Below are 18,683 nucleotides of genomic sequence, written 5' to 3' on the forward strand. Positions count from 1 at the left end.
GCTTTAAAAAAACATTACTTTTGACTTAGGGATGAAGGAAAATAAACTCCTTTATGTACCTGTCCATCACACATCCAAATTCAAGAGCAACAGAGAGTCAGGGAAAGTGTTCTTTGACTCTGAATAAGTCTCTCTTTCTTCATCGAAGGAGAACCTGAAAGAACTACAGAGCAGTTCCATGGGACAGAGAAATCCGAACAAGTGAAATAAAGTGCGCACTACTTGTGCCACTTCCTTTTTCTTTCTTTTTATTGGAACTTGAATTCCAGGACAGCAGGACTGTATGCTGATGTTAAGTCAGATTAGTCTGAGAAGTTGAAAAAGCATCCCAGAGGGAAACAATAGCAAATAACTTCCTTATTGTTCCTTTAAAAACTATATGGACATGTTCATGAAGTCACCCAAAATCTCAAAGAAAACTTGAGTTGACTTCCTGCAATCAAGAGATAAATGTTGAGTTGGGAAAAAAAAGAATCCCAAACAAGTATTCTAAGAAGTACTGTGGGGGAAAAAATTTAAGAATACAGATCTGATCCTTTGTCCACCCTCGACTACATCAATATCCCCCCCCAAATGAATGGTCAAGAAGGAGTCAGCTGTAAGAATGAAATGATGAAAGGGACATGACTCTGCTCTTCTTCAACCCCAAAATAGAATTTCCATTGATTTGAATAGAGCAAAAATCACCGTCCAGCAGAGCACCACTGCAGGAAAGTTGGGTTACTGGGCTTAATTATCTTAACTCCCACTCCCCAATTAAATGTCAGAGGTTATATTTGTAGGGCTTGCTTACCCCTAGTTAGCTTTACCATGGGTGACTGAATTAATTCGATGTTCAGGCTTCTCTGTGTACTCTGAATCATAAACAGGCTGGACTAAAAATGTGCTTGGCTTGCATGAAATTACTTAATTGTTTTCAACATGCAACAACCCAGGGCTGCTCTAGTTTGGCCCCTTCCTGTTCATTTTGCTCAGCGGGATTCTGGACTTCTGCCCCAAAGTCCTATCCTGACAGGTCTACACAGTAATGGACTCTAATTGTATCCAAATAAATGTGCTTACTAAAGCGATCTTACCTTGTGCACTTGGGCATACCTGCTCAGAAATGAGTTGAGTTTAATTTTAGTGCATGCTAATTATTAAGTCCAATGTGCTTGATGAGAATTAATGGGGTTCAATATAAATATGGTGAATGTGCTAGTAGGAACAATCTTATCTTATTAGAGTGCAATTTGTTCTTGACTGCTCAGGAGTAAGCCCAAACTTATTTTTATGACTGCCATCCTCAGATAATTGGGTGAAGTAATCTACAATTACGTATGCCCAATTCTGTACATGCAAGTAAGTGTTAGTGCATTAAATCAGCTTATTTTTGAGTGGTCTTGAATCAGAGTTAGGGCAACACCTTGTAGCTAAGACTCAATAGAATAAAGAGCAGGGGCTGGGAAAGAGAAATTGGCAGCCTTATGTCACCTCCTGCCCTCTAGTTTTTCTGAACTACTGGTCAATGGGTCACTGACTACTGGACCAGTGGTGATGGAATAGTAGATCAAGCCAGCTGGAAGACTCCAGGCTGGGAAAGCCAGGTTAGAGTTTGGACATAACATAAAGATCTTATGCAAAAATAGTTAAAGACTTTTTTTTTAGCTGAAGTGGAAAGCTAGGCCAAACTACATCTTTTATTTCTATTATTTAGACACCCCCCCCCACCCCCGTGGTTGCATAAGAATAAAAAGTAAAATCAAACTTATAGTATTGAAGGGAATTTGTTTTGAAGTGGAATTAATGGTTCAGTCAGTTTACTAATTTTTGTCATTATTTTTGTCCACCAAAAGATTTTTTTCTATCAGTATTAATTGTATGGTACGTACAAGGGTTGTCCTGGTTGATCACTGTTGGAAACCAGATTCTTAACTGGATCTGTGCTACATAGGTTTTTTTTTCCATGAGCAATGCTCCTCTACCCACCTGAACATGAAGAGAAAGTAGCCCAGGGAACACAAACCCAATACTTATTTTTATGCTTAAATCTTACTTGTAAAAGTAAGAAGAAAGCAGCCCCATTCCTGAACTTCTACTGAAACTAGTCATCCTAGTTGAATATTGGGTCCTGAGTAGCAAATGTGCTGATGTGAATGAAGAGCAGCCAGAAACCCGGGCTAAACTAATTGTCTGCCCTTGTGTTAATCAATTCTCAGCTAATCTTTTTTCTATCTTTTTCCCCCCTGCCCTTTCCCTTGGGAAGATTTAGCCCAATGGGAATCTGTCTTTAAGGGAATCCATCGTTTCCAGCTCCTGCAGTCTCTGCCTGCAAATAATCAGGAAAGGGGATGGCCTGAAAGACCTCAACATCCACAAGAAGGAATGTGCAGGATCAGAGGAAAGGCCTCACTAGCTGTTCATACAAAGGCCAAAAGGCCCCACACTGAGAGCATTAGTGGTCAGAGCCTGTTCACCTTTGGTATAGCCAATTAAATGCCCGGTAATGGAAGGTGGTTCCCTATCAATAGTTGTCAGTTATCCAAACTTGGCGGTGTCATCAGGGCAAGACCATAGGACAAAACTGTGAGTCCCGCCCCCTTTCCAGGGAAAGCTGTAGGAGGGTCCCTAATGAAACAGACTGGGAGAAATAGGAGATAATAAAGGGCATTCATTGTAGTTTTGCTTGCACAAGATGCTTACCTGATTAAGCCTGTTGTGCAAGCAAAAAACATATGTGGTACAACATGCTTACTTGATTTAATGATAAAGGGTTATCCAGCTGTACAATTAGCTGTAATGGCTATATTGAACTATGCACAGAGCAAGAGGGCTTAGTTCATCCAACATACTAAGCCCTAACAAAGTATGACTCAGGCAAGAGTAGCAACTGAGTCTTTGACTAGACTGACTAAGCATCTTATGTGACTGTGGACCACATCCCTGAAATTGGTCTAATGGACTAAGCTACATCATTCCTTCTCTAGATGCCTTGTGTGCCTCTCCCCCCCCCCCCGCGTCCCCACCAAGAACAAAATAGGAACACAGGACATATCTTTCTTGTTCCCTCTTTGCTTCTCTTTTCCCGTCCCCACCCCTCGCCCATGAAAAAGAAGAAATATGTTAAAGTAAACATAAATACAATGGTAAGAGCAGAAGGAACACCTTCAAGAATCTGTTTGAAAAGAGAATTATGGGATCCCTTTGTCTGGATTATGCCGCAAATGTTGCCTTAGAATGGGGGACAAAAACATTCAACTCTCGTTTTGTTTCCCAGAACAGGCTTCTCCCTTAAGGCACTATAACGATTCACGTTGAACTGAATATACACATTTCGCTATATTGAATAATCACGAGACTCTTTTGGGGGGAATACACAACTTTTTTTCTGAGGCATATTCAGCCTCCTGGCAAGGCCGTTGTGAACATCAAGATAAAATGTAATGCTTACAGCCGGTGTGAGTAGTGAGCCTGCCCTGGACCATTAGTACGGCTTGTCCCGCAGGTAAAGCGCCTTTGGGACCGTGCTGGTTGGTTTCTAGCCCCCCTGTATCTCCAAAACTTTCCTACCTCAGGTGGCCAGTTTCCAGCCGCCTTTTCTGGCAGCTAAAGGCAATTCTCCATTGTTCACCTTGCCTCTTTTCCAAACCCTTTCTTCCTCTCCTCTCCTCTGCTCTCCACCCCACATCTCTTTTTCTCTCCTTGGGAAGGAGGAGGAGGAGAAGAACGAGGCAAAGGAGCCACCTCTGAAGAAAATCTCTCTCTCTCTCTCTCTGTGTGTGTGTGTAGGCAAGAAACAGAAAAGGGTTGTTTGAAAGGGAGGGCAAAGACCGATGGGAAGGCCTTCTCTCCCCTTTGATGGAATGCAGAGAGGCAAAAGGCAGGTGAATGCCAAAAGTACGAGAAAGAAAACCCAGCTTCCTTGGCCTCCATACATACATGGGGCCGATGGTTGCAATTATTCTCAGATGGGAAGGAATTGAGACTTTTTTTGGACAGGATTCTACAAAGAATCTTCTATTAAAATGGCGAAATAGCAGAGGGCGACCAAGGGTGTTTCAAACAACCCAGCTGGGCAGTTATACCACAGCAGGCATCTCAGCTCCGCGCCGAAATCTCAGAGTTGTAAGAGGAATCGGTAGAGATTGGAGAACTGCTTGAAAGACTAGCCTTGCCCAAGAACGTGACACGGATGTCTCTGCGAAGCCGCTGGAGTTGAGCTAGGCAGGAAAGAGATTTTACATAAAGGCGGGGGAAGGGGGGAGAGAAGAGAAATTGTCTTTCCAGGCTGGACGAAGAGGTCGCAACAGCTTGCCAAGGGGCAAATCCCTAGACGGATGACAGCTCGAGGGCACCGGACTGTGAGCCTCACAGCGAGCGTCGAAACAAAACACTTGGCAGCGAGCCGGGGAAAAAGAAGCTGCGCTTTGGCAGAAGCCAGAAACTTGCTCCGAGTGGACAGACAGACAGACCCGCACTCACACATATCTGAAAGATTATCGGGAAGACAAAGGGCTGAGCCGCAGGCGGATCCAGCAGCTTGATTTTTTTTTTTTTTTTTGCCTCCGGGAAAATATATTCGCGAGAGGATTAAGAGCCGCCAAAAAAACAAAAAAGTAGAGGAAAGGCGGGAGAATATTTTACCCCACACGGTTCCTCTCTTATTCATGCTCTTTACCCGGCCCAAGTTTGCCTTTCACCACCCGCATCTGAGGCAATCGCGAACAGCGAATGGCTTGGCTTCGGCCCTTCTCTCTTTATTGAAAGGGGCTCAAGCCGAGACAATGAGAAAATCGAGTGCGCGAACTCCGGCCTGGCAGGAAATGATGCGCAGCGATCTCAGCTGGACCATAGCGGTTCTTTCCTAGTTGTTCTTTCAGAGTCCAAGTCAAGCTTTCTTTCTCCCCTGTTCTAGTCTTACTGGCTTCTCGACCTTTCCATGCACTTGAGGGAACTGGCTTTAAGGCCTCGAGAGACGGCCCTGAGAAGTTCCCGCTTCTCCCTTGGCCACGGACGCTCGCCCAACTGAGCTCCACAGCGGGCAACCCACCCCAGGTGTCCTTGATATGAAGAAGCGATTCCGAGTCCAGAGTTTTCCTTCCCGGAATGGGGCGGCCTTCTTCCCAACGGGCCTAGTTTGGCTGACCAAGAACCTATTTTAATAGCCTCGTCCGTACTCTTATTTTAAACCCCTTTTTGGTCCAGAAGTCCTGAAGGAGAGAGCTGGTTTGAGAATATTTTACCTCACGCGGTTCCTTTCACACTCATGCGCTTTACATGCGGAGCAGGAGACGGCCCAAGTCTCCCTTTCACCACCGCCTCTGGGAAAAATCTTGAGGAGGGATCCTGAGGGATTTAGCCCGCCCTCCTCACCCTTTCGCTTATTTTCCCTTTGACGAAAAACTGCCCTATTGACTGAGGCGAGCTCGCCCAGGGTACCTTGCTCGGAAGCGCTAACCCCAGGCGGCCGAAAGGGAACAGTCCACGGCTGCCAACTTCAGAAGCGCGATTACAGAAAGGAAGGTGGTCTCCGTCCAAGTCTGGATCCGTGTCTCCCTCTCTCCTCCCCCCCCACCCTCCCCAGCGCTTTCTCCTTCGCTCCTGGTCGCTTGGCAGCAGGGATGCGCCTGAGCTGAGGAGCGCCTGTTGCCAACCTGAGGCGAAAGCCCGCAGCTCCCAGAGCGCGTCTCGAGCACACCTCCCGCCAAAAGAATAGGGCTTGAAGAGAAAAGTGGGGAAGGAAAGAAGAGAAAAGAGCTTGAGGAGAAAAGTGGCGGGAGGGGGGAAGGGAGAGAAAAGGGCCCGAGGAGAAAGGTGGGGAAGAAAAGAGCGGGAAAGGCGGGAGCAGCGCTCTCAAGGGAGTCTTCAGGAGGAGCAAAAATGGATCAGCCGGGCTAATAAGCGAAGAGAATCTACTCCTCTCTTGGCTGCCCGCTCGCAAGTCCAACGAGGCGCCCGGTCAGGGCAACTAGAGAGAGGGAGAACAAAATCCTCAAACTCCCGGCAGAAGAAGAAAAAATTGAGGAGGAGCGGGGGCGGGTGGGGGGAGAGATCCTTTCCCTGGCAGACGGTGCCTAACCATAACCTTGCTGAAGTTCCGTAGTCGGGTTCAGATAAAGGAGACTCAGATGAACGCAGCTTCATTATCTACATGTTAACTCCCTCGGACAGATACCTGCCTGGGTTGTCGCACTGTGTGGTGCCCGTTAGGATTTCCTCCTAGGTTTCAAAGAGCGGCAGCAAAGATTTAGCGATTCTAGGGAGGTGTTGATTTTGCCAACACTCCCGCCCCATCACCCCCAAGCTGGTTCTTTCTTAACGAGGAATAAAGGGGACGGGTTTGGGATGGCGTGGAGGGGAAAGAGAGGGCAGGAAGCAGTGATGTAACCGGGAGACGGAGGCTGGTCCTTGTTTCTAGCAAAGGGTTCCTGTGCTAATTAAAATAAACAAGCGGAGAGCTGTACAAAACAGGGGGCAGGAGCAACTCGGAGAAACCCTTCCTCTCCTTTCTTCCCTTCCTTCCCCTTCGTTACTACTCCTCCAACATTAAACTGATACCAGTTTTTCATCCCTGTCCAGCTTCTTTCTCGTTTACAATTCTGTCATATTCCAAGGCGCCAGAAAAGAAATAAAACCCACAGTAGAAAGGCGACGTCCTACCTGGAATTATCCAGTCCGCAATCAGCTATCGGGTATTAAAGGCAGCCCTGCCGGTCAAGGGAAACAGTAGAGCCACGACCATGATTGGAATCTACTGATGAATGAAAATGACAAATCTCGCTCGTTCGCTCTCCCCCACCCCACTTTCCCCTCCAATAGAGGGATCGAGGGGAGGGATCGAGGGATTCCGGGGTGGGTGGGTGGGGGAGGTGTCTATCCTTCAGTTTACCAGGAGTGAAATCTAACTGAGGGTTTTGACGGAAATATCTCAGTTTCCATTCCCGTCTGTTGCCTTTTTGGACTGGAAGTGTGCATGCATTATAAGAAAACTAGGGGAAAGCGTTGCGGGACGTCTAAAGCGAACCACACCTCTCGCTCGCTCGCTCGCTGCTGTCAGTCTAACACGAGCTGGTCTATTGATGCGCGGAAGAGACCTCGCCGGCCAATTAAAGCGCAACTTATTTATGGGATCGTTCGCCTACACATGCACACCCAGCAGACCTACAACACTGCCCATTTACAAGCGAGTCCCTCCCGAGATCCGTGGAATGAATGGTGGCTTTTTCTTTAGGGCTACAGACACAACTGATTGTGGCAAAACAATAGGGATGAAATGCCGGCATTAGAAAACGCCGTAAAAAAAAAAAACGAGGGGATTTTCCACTTGATAGAGACCCCGAAAACGTGACGGACTTATCCAGCATTAAACCACTCAGGTGGAAATCCAAGGCTTTCCGCCGGGCATTGGAGAAGATCGACTGCGCAAAACCCCGGTAAATGGGTTGGTTAGTTTGTGATAGCCCCAGTTCGTTCTTCCTTATCAATCTCGCAACAAGCGTATCCTAATTTCAAGGCAACAACCCTAGACAGTTAGGTAGGCGTCTGTCCAACTGATTCCCTTCTGATTCCCTTCTGCTTAGGCCGTGTAAAAGATCGCGCTGCATGGGCGTTAATTTGAAACTTCGATCCTACACGGGTGTATAGGACGAACCCTGAAATAAGTACAAACGTCAAAGTAACGCGCTTCCCATTTGGTGTTGGTTTAAAAAATACAGGCTTTCTGCCTGAACATGATTGGAGGAGGGTGGTGGAGGATAAATGATTAATACTGAGGAGAGATAACTCCCAAGTGAATATGAGAGAGATTTCGCTCAAAATAGTTCTATGTTTGCAGCTTCGTTCTCTAAAAATCCATTTTTATTTCCGATTTCCTTCAAGCAGCTTGTTCAGATTTGCGAAGAAAAAAATTAAAAAGTAGAGAATATATTCATGGGGGTTGGAGAGAGGGCTCTCTTCTAGTTTTGTTAGAGAAGATCAATATAATTAAGTGACCTGTTTATTTTCAACCTTTCTATATTATATTATATTTTAGATATTCTTGCCGTTCGCAGTCACCCTACTTCGTCTATGTCAAAAACAAAAGGCAAGGTGTAGCCTTGACCTAGCACTGTGGTGTCCCATTAAATCTTAAAGGGGCAGTATTGAGGAGTCTTAATTTTGCCAGGATCGCCTCGGCATTTATGTGTCTGATGACACGTAGAAGCTCCAGGGGCAACATTAGAAATGGAACAGTATAGACATTCTAAAAAAGCCCGCTCCTTCAACCCAAATAAATGCTAAAAGGCATCTATCTGATTGTTTTGGCAATGATTTTGTGTATACCAAGCAAAACAAGTAAAGACCCCTTCCCGTTATTCCTCCAAAGTCTTTTATCTTCTCCCCACCAGCTCCCAAGTTAGTTGTACTCTCTTGGTCGCGGAAAGCAAATCCATACAGACCGAGAAGACAGAGCAAACGCTGGTACCACTTCCAAGCACCCAACATTTGTGTTCCACAGAGAAATGTATGCAGGCGTGCACCGTCAGAGACCGAGCGAAAATAAGGCCACCTTAAGCATCTCGAGACCGTTGCTCTTCTCCTTAGTCAGAATACCTAAAGAATAAGGTTAGATTCTTCCTCCCCCTCCTCTCAGAGAACCCATCACCTCATGCCTAATGAATTCGACCCATAAGGTAGTCGACTGACGGGTTGTACTATTTCATTCCGCTCCCAGGTGAGCAAGGGAATACCACCTCTTACATAGTTCCTAAAGTTTAAAAACCACAACATAAAATAAATAGACCCACTCAACACCGTCCCCTTTCCAGGGTGCGTTAGTTTACTCTTCACAAAGCTCTGCTTTAGACAACAGAGGGGGCCAATAGAAAAGTGGGGTGTCGGGGAGAGGAGGACATTCTCCAACACGGCCCCTCACCTGCAGTCTGAAGTGGTACGGTCCCAGATTATACCATCTCAAACCTAGGGCTTCCCGCTACCGTTCCTTCGTCTCCTTCGTCACATGGTGTCCTCAAACTCTCGTTGGAGCCCCGAGCAGTCCCACGGGAGGTTACGCCTCGGTTATGTTCTCTTTTCCCGGTTCTCACTTCTTTGTGGGAACCAGCTCCCCACCCTCGCCTGGTGTTCCTCGGCGCTTTTAAAAATGAAAGGAAGATGATTATAATGCTATTATACCCATATTTGCAACGCTTTATTCTTGGCTTTTTAAATAGATTAAAAACGCTTTTGGGGAGGTCTTATTTTACACGCATACAGAAATAATAAACCACCTTCCTGTTCCTAAATGTCCGTTCCAGTTTATAATTAACAAGCTAATAGCTTGGGATCCACGTCCAAGATGAAGCTGGCATTAGAAGGGAAGCAGAAATCTATTTCTTCTTGTTTCTTCTCTGGCAGATATCTTTAAGGAGACAAAATTGGACTGTAGCCTGGGACAGAGAAGGAGCAGGGTTACAGATTTCATGCAAGATTTTACGTTTTCTCCGCCTGAATAGATGGAGCTTAGAGAAAACGCAACAGGGAGATCACTGAAAAGGGAACAATGGAAGTAGATGTCTTCTATGTATCAGATAAAAGTGGAGCAGTTGCTGAAAGCCATACAGGGTGACTCTTGGGGCTTTTGAATATGCTAAGAAAAAAAAAACACCACAAGGGCCCTTGGACTTCCAAGAAGAACCTTAAACTTTCTGCCAGAAAGAACCTTTTTCTTGGAGCTCTCCAAACAGAGAAATCCTTGTGCATGTCTCTCCCATTTCGAGGTCTCATTCACTGCAGTTGTCAGTCCAGGCCAAAGCACGCAAAAAAAACCATCAGTGCTGGTGATGCTTTAAGGGCAACCAACTTCTCTCCATTGGAAACTTTGAGTAGAAGGCAGTGGATTACAATAGTATTTCCACACGGGGAGACTTTATAAGGCTATGCTGTTGTTAGATTAGGAAGGCAAGCTTTATCTCATTCTTGGATTAAACTGAAAAGTAAGGCAACTTTCGTTGTTAAGTCACCAGATCATACCCGATTCTTTAAGACTCCATAGAGCACAGTCAAGTCTCCCTGACTGTCTCCTGGAGCTTGACCACACTCCTATGCATGACACAAATTCATGGCACTCATATTCATGACAGACACTATCTAACTATCTTATCCTCTGCTATCTCCCTCCTTTTGCCATCAATTTTTCCCAACATCAGGGTCTTTTCCAATGAGAGACAACTTTGGCTTATGCCTGGAGCCAAGTGCCACTGGTAGCACAAACTGCAGTTCTGGACATCTTGTGCTACAATCCATGTGTCAGACCTCAATCTGCCAATTTGTTCTAACAGATCTATGATATTACTCCTTTGAGAAATGCATACAGCCTTCTAGGATCTGGATCTTCTGGGCTTCATTTGCAAGTATGCTTAGGACTGGGTTCATGGGCTGGAATATTTGCATACTTATTTGGGAGGAAGTAAATATTCTCTAACCTGCTGCATTTGCCAATGGGAAGCACACTCACTGAGTGCTTCTTCATGTACCTATCTACGCCTATTGCAAGCAATGGGATTTATGTTACATATAGTTCTGTTACCTCCAACCAGGTGGGACTGTGGGGAAGCGATACAGTAAACTTCCAAGTAATCCAAAGTGAAGCACTTTAACACCACAAAGATACCCCTCAAGGAAATACCATTTTAAGAAATGACAAGAATGCAGTCCAATCAGAAGGATAAGTCTCTTGCTTTTATGGCATGCTTACTCATCACTGGTTTACTGAATATTGGTTTGGGCTTGCTGCTGAATTGACCCAAATGATATGCTTTAAATCTGGTTGGCTAATTATTCAGTTTGCTGACATGTAGACATGAGATTAAAGCCTGGATCATGTCCTCTATGAAGAATTTTGGTCATCTTTTCCAAAGGATAACAGGCAATGCAAGTATATTGGTCCACTCCCTATAGAAACACTCTGCTTTGTAACTTAACTCCTATACTTCAGAATCTAGTTATCATTCTGGCCAGATCTTTGCTGCCTTCAATATCCAATAATATATGTACCAGCCAAAACTCCATCCCAGAGAGTTTCCTCATTATTTCAACTCATAAAACCTGGTCTTTTCCTGTAGAGACAAGCCGCATGTTTAATAAACCGACAGTCAGGAAGGCATAAGATCTGCACATGTCAGCTTACTAGGATCTTAGAAGCCACCAAGGGTTCCAGCTCCATTTGCTTTTTGAGAAACAGTGAGCCCACAAACCTTTATAAAAATAATATAAAGGCAGGAGAAAAATATCTACATACATTTCAATTTAACTTTTTCTGTTTTGTATTTCTTCAAGGAGACTTTAATTTTTCTCCGATGTTCAGTTGTCATTTTGGATTTAATGTGGCAGCTTTCAGAATGTCATTAGAGGAATACTCTAATGGAATTGACACATGGAATTGACACATGGAATTTATTTAAATTCTAAATTATATCTATTTCCAGCTAGGAAAAATTCTACTTCTCATCAAAGGAGTTGTGGTGACACATTCTACTGTATGCTACTGTTCGTCAGAAACCACAGTACTTTAGTGGATATTTTCATTTTCCTAAATGTTTATGAGGATCTAAGCCACTTGGGAATTTCTTTAATCCAAACCTGTTCCTAACTGTGTGGAAAGTGGTGCTAGAATTCCCAACCCTGTATCATTTCTTTCTTTTGTCAAAACTTTCTGAGTTACCCTGGTCAATGTTGATTCTCAACCACACTTATCAAATGATAAAATTAACAGAGTCTTGCTGATGTGGAGAGGATGAGCAAAACAGATCTACAATTATGAATGGAAAATGATGTAATAGAGTCTTATCTAGAGAAAGTGGATTGCTCTATGCCCATCAATTTCAGCCTATGCTGGAACATGAGTAAGAATCAATATTGAAAGAATAATAACCAGCATGCACAAAGGTTTTGGTAACTCTGTAAAGCCCAACTCATTTATTGCACAACTTAGTGAAGCCTTAAAAGTGCAGAAGACCCTTTATTAATTTAGCTGTAAAGGATTGCCTGCAGAACTACAAAGGAAAGGAGATGGACGGCTGTGATCCTTTTACACGTAGAAAACCCACTGGCAGTAAGTCAATGGGATGCAATGGTAGAGAAAGGGACTTGCTTTGTAACAGCACTGCACTCATCACAGTAGGGCTTGAACTAATGCTGGGGTCAATCTCCATCATCCTGTCCCCCCATTCTGCTCTGTCTGCAGGTCTCCAAAAGACCGGTGGTGGTGATTGGGGGAGGTGGGTGCTGGCAGGGAGGAAGGAATCAATCCGGAGGTGGTATTCAGCAGGTTCTGGCCAGTTCTGGAGAACCGGTATCAGAAATTTTGAGTAGTTTGGAGAACTGGCAAATACCACCTCTGACTGGCCCTGCCCCCATCTATTCTCTGCCTCCTGAGTCCCAGCTGATCGGCTGGGTCTTCTTTTGTTGCCCTGCACAAGAGAACGGAGCTGGTTAGTGAGGTGGGAATGGGAATGGGATTTTGCAGTAACCTTCCCCTGCCATGCCCTCAAGCCACACTCACAGAACCCGTAGTAAAAAATTTTTTTTGAATCCCACCACTGAATTTGCTGTCTCAAAAGCTTAACTGCAGGTTCAACGTCCTTGCAGTGACATCTGCAGAACAATACCTATGGGAATTTACTGGATGAGCCTCCCCTACTTAATAGCAAAGCTGGATATCTTTGGGGATACAAATCGATTGTTCCAGGGCACAGCCAAGCTTTTAGAACAGAAACTAATTCGGCAGTTGTTTGCAGGTTGATTTCAAGATGTTTTTCATTGGACTGTATCCACTTGCCTTATTGAAAACACAACTCCTTAATGAAAAAAAACCAGCATGCTGAGACAAGAAAGTTAGCTGGTATGGTAAGTAGATTCTCTTGACCCAATAAGTACTTAATCATGCTTTATAGAACAAATCCTAACTGGAATGATTCACACAACCCATCAAATTGTTAATTAATGTGATTGATCCACACAACATACTATAATTTGACTTATTTAAGATGTATGAATTCAACTACACCACAATCTTCTACTACATGCCTGAAATGTCTTATTAACATGAGATGGCATATGTAAGATTGTGCTATAAATAGCAACTGTGTATTAATTTACCATTTGGGCTAGCCAAAGGAGTCAGACTAGAATTCCTTCATTCTCAGCCACAATGATCAAGCTGGTAATGGATGACAGGAGTTGGGGAGACATATTGGGTGAAAATGATACATTCGCAACTACCTCCATGCCTTTTCAAAACTTCTAAGTGTAGTAGAGTTACTCATAAATGATTAGCTTCACTCCTTGTACTAAAAGGTAACACAGTTCGTGTGTGGCTTAATGTAAAAAATGAATCCAGTCATGCTGGGTTTTAAATATGGGTTTATGGCTTAGCCTTTCTGTGTGAGCCTATTCAGGATGGTTGGTTTGACATGAGCAAAGCATGATTGGCTTGGTTTACCCCTTATAGGGAGAATTCACCCATTTGCTTTATTTAAGCAAACCCTGGCTAGAATAAACCAAGGCTAAATGCAATGTATGAATCCAGGGTGTTACTTAAGACTGAACTAGAGGCGGTGTTTCACTGCGAAGCAGTCCGGGGAAACTTAATAGCAGTTCATTCCCAAACCGTTTCAGCCTCTGTGGCAACTGCTTAACTGCCCATAAGTTCTTTACTACTTGCATACGCGACCACGGCTGGAGCCGAGGAAGCCGCCGTCTTCCTTCCAGACTTTGGTTCAGCTAATTTCCATGTCTAAGGGACCGGAGGACCAGTTAGACTGAATTATTTGCTAATTTTGGTTTAATTTCCGGGATCTCTCTTTGCAGCACGCTCTTCATTTCTGCTCTCTCTCTCTCTCTCTCTCCCCCCCACTCCTCTCTCTCGCTTTACATTAGACTCCGCACAAATCAACGAATCCCATTTTAGCCCGGTAAGCTGTCGCTACTCAAATCCTTTTTTGTTTTTTGTTTTTGTTGGTTTACTCGTAAGGACTCTCGGAGAATTGGATTCGTTCAGTGAGTACGGTCTGGGGTCGATCGTGGCTTTCAGAATGTGGCTGGGAGCTTATTGCGATCCTATCCGCATCCTCGCTTGTTTTAATTATGGGTCGTGCTTGCTGCTGCGCTCCTTCCCTCTCGTCCGGCAACCAGAACAAGGCTAGGAAGAACCAAAAGAAGCGGCCCAAGGAAGCGGGCGGAAGCTGCGTCGACACTCCCGAGAGCAAAGGGTGCTGACCACTCACCTCTAACAAAAGTCCGGCGTTTTGTCCCCCACTCTCTGTTCTTCCCGCGTGAACCTGGCCGGAGAAGCAAAGTTGGCCGAGTTAGGCATCAGCCTCAGAAATACTGTCTGTCTGTCTGTCTGTCTGTCTGTCTATCTATCTATCTATCTATCTATCTATCTATCTATCTATCTATCTATCTATCTATCATCTATCGACAGAGATAGAGATAGAGATAGATGATATAGATATAGATTAGATATATCTATCTATCTATCTATCTATCTATCTATCTATCTATCTATCTATCTATCTATCTATCTATCTATCTATCTATCTAAGAATAAATCCCAACAAATTTAGACCTGCCCAGGATCGGGTCCCGAAAGCGTCCCATTCTCTGCCACCTTTCCTTCCAACAATTCCGCTGCCTTCCACGAAGTCTCGGGGCAAAGCGGTGCGGGAAAAGGCATTTCCACTACTGCGGCTGCAAATTACGACCAAGGATCACCCCGGTAGCCCAATTCATGTATACTGGCAGAGAAAGGAATCTCCCATTTGTGATCGAGCGTGAGGTTCTCATTGTAGAGTAGCAGCTTAGTGTCTGTCAAACTGAATTAGGATCGCGTGGCGGCAGTATGTGTGTGTGTGTGGGAAGGGGGGATAGGTCTGCGAGTTCTTGACTGTACTGAAGAGACAGTGGCAAACGGAGGGAGGCAAGCACTGGCTGGCAGCCTTTGTCGTGCCATATAACAATAGCAAAAGTTTTGTATTGTCTCACTGATGACTGAGTCGAGGGCGGGCTCATTCTGCATCTTGTTAGCAATAGCACTTAAACTTATATACCGCTTCATGGTGCTTTACAGCACTCTCTAAACGCTTGACAGAGTCAGCGTACAGCCGCCAGCCATCCTCGGAAGGAAGGCTGAGTCAAACTTCAGCCGGTCAGAATGGAACCACTGGCAGTCGGCAGAATTCGCCTGCAATATTGCATTCTAACCACGGCATTACCACCGCTCCTACGTGCAGGAGTTCACATTTATGACATATGTAACAAAGATGGACCACTGAAAATTTTAGGAGGACATAACTTCTATTGCTTTTGATTATGCTCAGCCCCTTGGCAGGAACAGATTTTTTTTCCTTCCTTCCTTCCTTCCTTCCTTCCTTCCTTCCTTCCTTCCTTCCTTCCTTCCTTCCTTCCTTCTTCCTTCCTTCCTTCCTTCCTTTTTTCCTTCCTCCCTTTCTTTCCTTCCTTCCTTCTTTCCTTCCTTCCTTCCTTCTTTCCTCCCTTCTTTCCTTCCTCCCTTCTTTCTTTCCTTCTTTCCTTCTTTCCTCCCTTCCTTCCTTCTTTCCTCCCTTCCTTCTTTCCTTCCTTCTTTCCTTCCTTCCTTCCTTCCTTCCTTCTTTCCCATAACAGTTTCCCCAACATGATCATCCACTTTCACTTCTCCTTCTTTTCCAGCACATATTACTGCCAACATTTTTGAGCTAGGAAGTGTATGTGTGTGTGTGTAGAAGGTAGTAAGAGGTAGCAGTGGCTCCTTTTCCTATCAGATATCTCATGATATGGACAGACTTTACGGGGGGGCGGCCCTTCCTTACCTCACAGATCAGTGTCAAATCCAGAGTGGTTTAAGAGATGGGTGCTGGTTGTGAGGTGAAGTGGGAAAGCTTCCTAGTGGACTTTGCCACCGCCTCACCTTTTAGATACCAGCTTTGTTCAGAATAGAATTATCACAGAATAGCTGCTAACCCTGGATCAAAAAGGAACACAAGTGGGCTCCTTTTCAATATCTGCAAATGCTGAGCAGAAGCATTGCAAATTCAGACAGATGGCTAACCTTATGGGTCAGTCCTAGCTCTGCCTTATTTATACGAAGCTGTCTTATCTGCTGTCATGTGATAGGGGGGTGGGCTGGAGGTGGGGAAATGAAGCCAGATAATCCACCAATCACTTGACTTGTCTTATACGAGGCTGTCTTATCTGCTGTCATGTGATAGGGGGATGGACTGGAGGTGGGGAAATGAAGCCAGATAATCCACCAATCACTTAACTTGTCTTATACGAGGCTGTCTTATCTGCTGTCCGGTGATAGGGGGATTGGCTGGAGGTGGGGAAATGAAGCCAGACAATCCACCAATCACTTAACTTGTCTTTCATCAAAATTGTGCAGGGCAGCATCATTTCCCAGCCTTGTTATTAAAGCAGAATAGAGGTGAGTAGTTGGGGCAGTACTTCATGTCAGCATCCTTTCCTGCCAACTCAAAGATTGGAAGAAAGCAAATTTATGCAGCCACAAGGAATAGCCTTAGAAAAGCCATTCCTCTTTTACTGCTTATTATGGCCTAAGCATGCCCTGGAAATCCATTTTTGTTTCTGTCAGGTTCTCCTGATATTGCCTTCATCTCATCTTTGGTCCAAACAACACCTCTTGTGGCTTCAAGTCAACCTTAGATGTCCTAATGAGAAGTTGTGGTTTTCCACTTGAAGCAGACAGCAAGCAGTTATCCTTTACTATTCAGTCTGTGTCTGAAGGCAATTCTAAACTGGGTGTCTGTCACACTATGTCCAGCTGTTCCTGAAGAAACTTCCCAAATTCCAATCTAGACTTCAGTAGGTTGACAATGTAAGTACTGCAAGATCTGAGGGGTTTGTTCTTCTGCTTCTTGCCCTCCCCATCCATGCAAGGAAGGCATCACTAGTTAGGTCTAGTACCAACCTTTTCTCTTTAGGGACTTTTCCTTTTTCCCTGGCCCCTATGCCTTTCTTTTGCTTTCATAAATGTTTGAACACATGGATGCCTTTAGCGACATGTATTTTTTTTTATTTTTCCTTAATGGCAAGCTCCAAGGCTACAATAATCAAAGATATAGAGAACAGGTGGTTCTTTCCTCTCTAGGTCAATGGAAACTTCATAATAGGAAATTTCACCAAAACATAGCAGAAAGGTTAATAAGTTGAATGGAGCCTCAGCATTTAGGCTGAGAATAGTTCATTTTTTTAAAAAAAATAGGCCACTGTTGGATCATCCTCAATATTATTTTTTTTTTAAAAATCACCAATAGCTGCCATCCAACAAAGAATATAGCAACCTGGCAGTCCAGGATGAAATGGCTGCAGAGGACAGCAACCAACTGCTGGAGGGGAAAGGGTGTGGCAGGCTTAGTTAGCAGTTGGAGCCTATTGGAAATGGAGCTGCTGTAAAAACGGAACTAAGTGCTGTAGACCTACCCAGATCAGAAAACAGCCATTTTGAAATGAAGTTGAAAAACATGGGCACAACTACATTTGCAATGAAGTAGGAGTGGAGAGGAGGATGTCATCCAGTCCAGAGTTTGGGAACAATTGGTGAATGGCTTGTATTGGTGAAGAACCACACAGAAAGTCTAGTTCTGCTCACATCAGATGACCCCTGGGATAGGATGGGCCAAACCGCTATTGGCTATGAAGCTGATGAAGGTACACATTTCTCCCTCCAGCTCTTGAACATAGCATCTAGGACCATTCTGTTTTGGGCAGTAAGAATGTCCAATTTTTTTTCCTCTACGTTTACCTGATAGGTCTCAGAACGAATTTCCTGCTGGGAACTCTAGATCAGTTTGGGCAGTTGCTATCTAGCTAGTTGCTCACTGGCTGAGGCTACACAATGCAACAGCTACTCTCCTTTTCAACCATGGATGTCACTGCTCTTCTGAAATAGTGCTAACCCATTTCCAAAAGAATCCTAATGATCAGTGATATGGTAGGAGTGTTTTCCAAGGGTACCAAAGGCCAGCTTTTTTTGAACATGGGTTTAGCACTACTCCAGAATATTTCTATTCTGGAATAGCATTAAACCCATATCTAAAAGGAGTCCATACATCAGCTGATATCCCTTTGAATGCACCTGTGCAAAACACTTCTGTCTAATCAGGAAAATAAATGGCTAGAACTAGTGGTCTAGTCATCTGTTAAAACTTGCTTTCTTCTCCAGCTCCATTTCTCCCCCTGATGTACAGAAAATGATTGGTAATGTTTCTCTACCAGCTCATGGCATGGGTGGGGGGGGGGGTGGAGAAATGCCCCAGTTCCTGTCCTTAATGTGCACTGAACTGTGTAAATAAGGACAGAAGCATTCGCTGGAACGGTGGCTGTGTCAGGAGAGGAATTGCTTCTTTGGTTTCTATGGGCTCAAGAGGGAGGGTGAATAGTACATTAACTCTCTATGAAGAATAGACATATAAGTAGCTTGATGGCAAATGGAGTGTCAGTGTCTTAGCAAGCGGACTTAAGGACTGTCACCTAAAATTACATTTTTAATGTACAGAGAGAAAACTGGTTCATAATGAGATTGAATATGACCAAACTTTAGTGATAATGTAGTTGTTTTCATAGCAATAATGTAGATATGGTTGGCCATTTGCCTTCTTTCAAGATTTTCCTCTACATTTTAGCATGCTGTTCCGGAATTTCCTGGTTTC

At 44.4% G+C, this 18,683-nt stretch overlaps 1 protein-coding gene across 1 annotated transcript in view; it reads right to left on the minus strand.

Moving 5' to 3' along the window:
• Positions 1-9,129, minus strand: part of LHX9 (LIM homeobox 9) — a 45,365-nt gene extending 36,236 nt beyond the window's left edge. The window contains exon 1 of the mRNA XM_087930309.1: positions 8,894-9,129. The gene's annotated coding sequence lies outside the window, so the exon portion shown is untranslated. The remainder of the gene's footprint in view (positions 1-8,893) is intronic.
• Between the last annotated feature and the right edge of the window lie 9,554 nt (positions 9,130-18,683).

Source organism: Pseudonaja textilis, chromosome 3 (assembly GCF_049901715.1).
Source record: "Pseudonaja textilis isolate UNSWEBS1 chromosome 3, rPseTex1.2, whole genome shotgun sequence".
Lineage (NCBI taxonomy): Eukaryota > Metazoa > Chordata > Lepidosauria > Squamata > Elapidae > Pseudonaja > Pseudonaja textilis.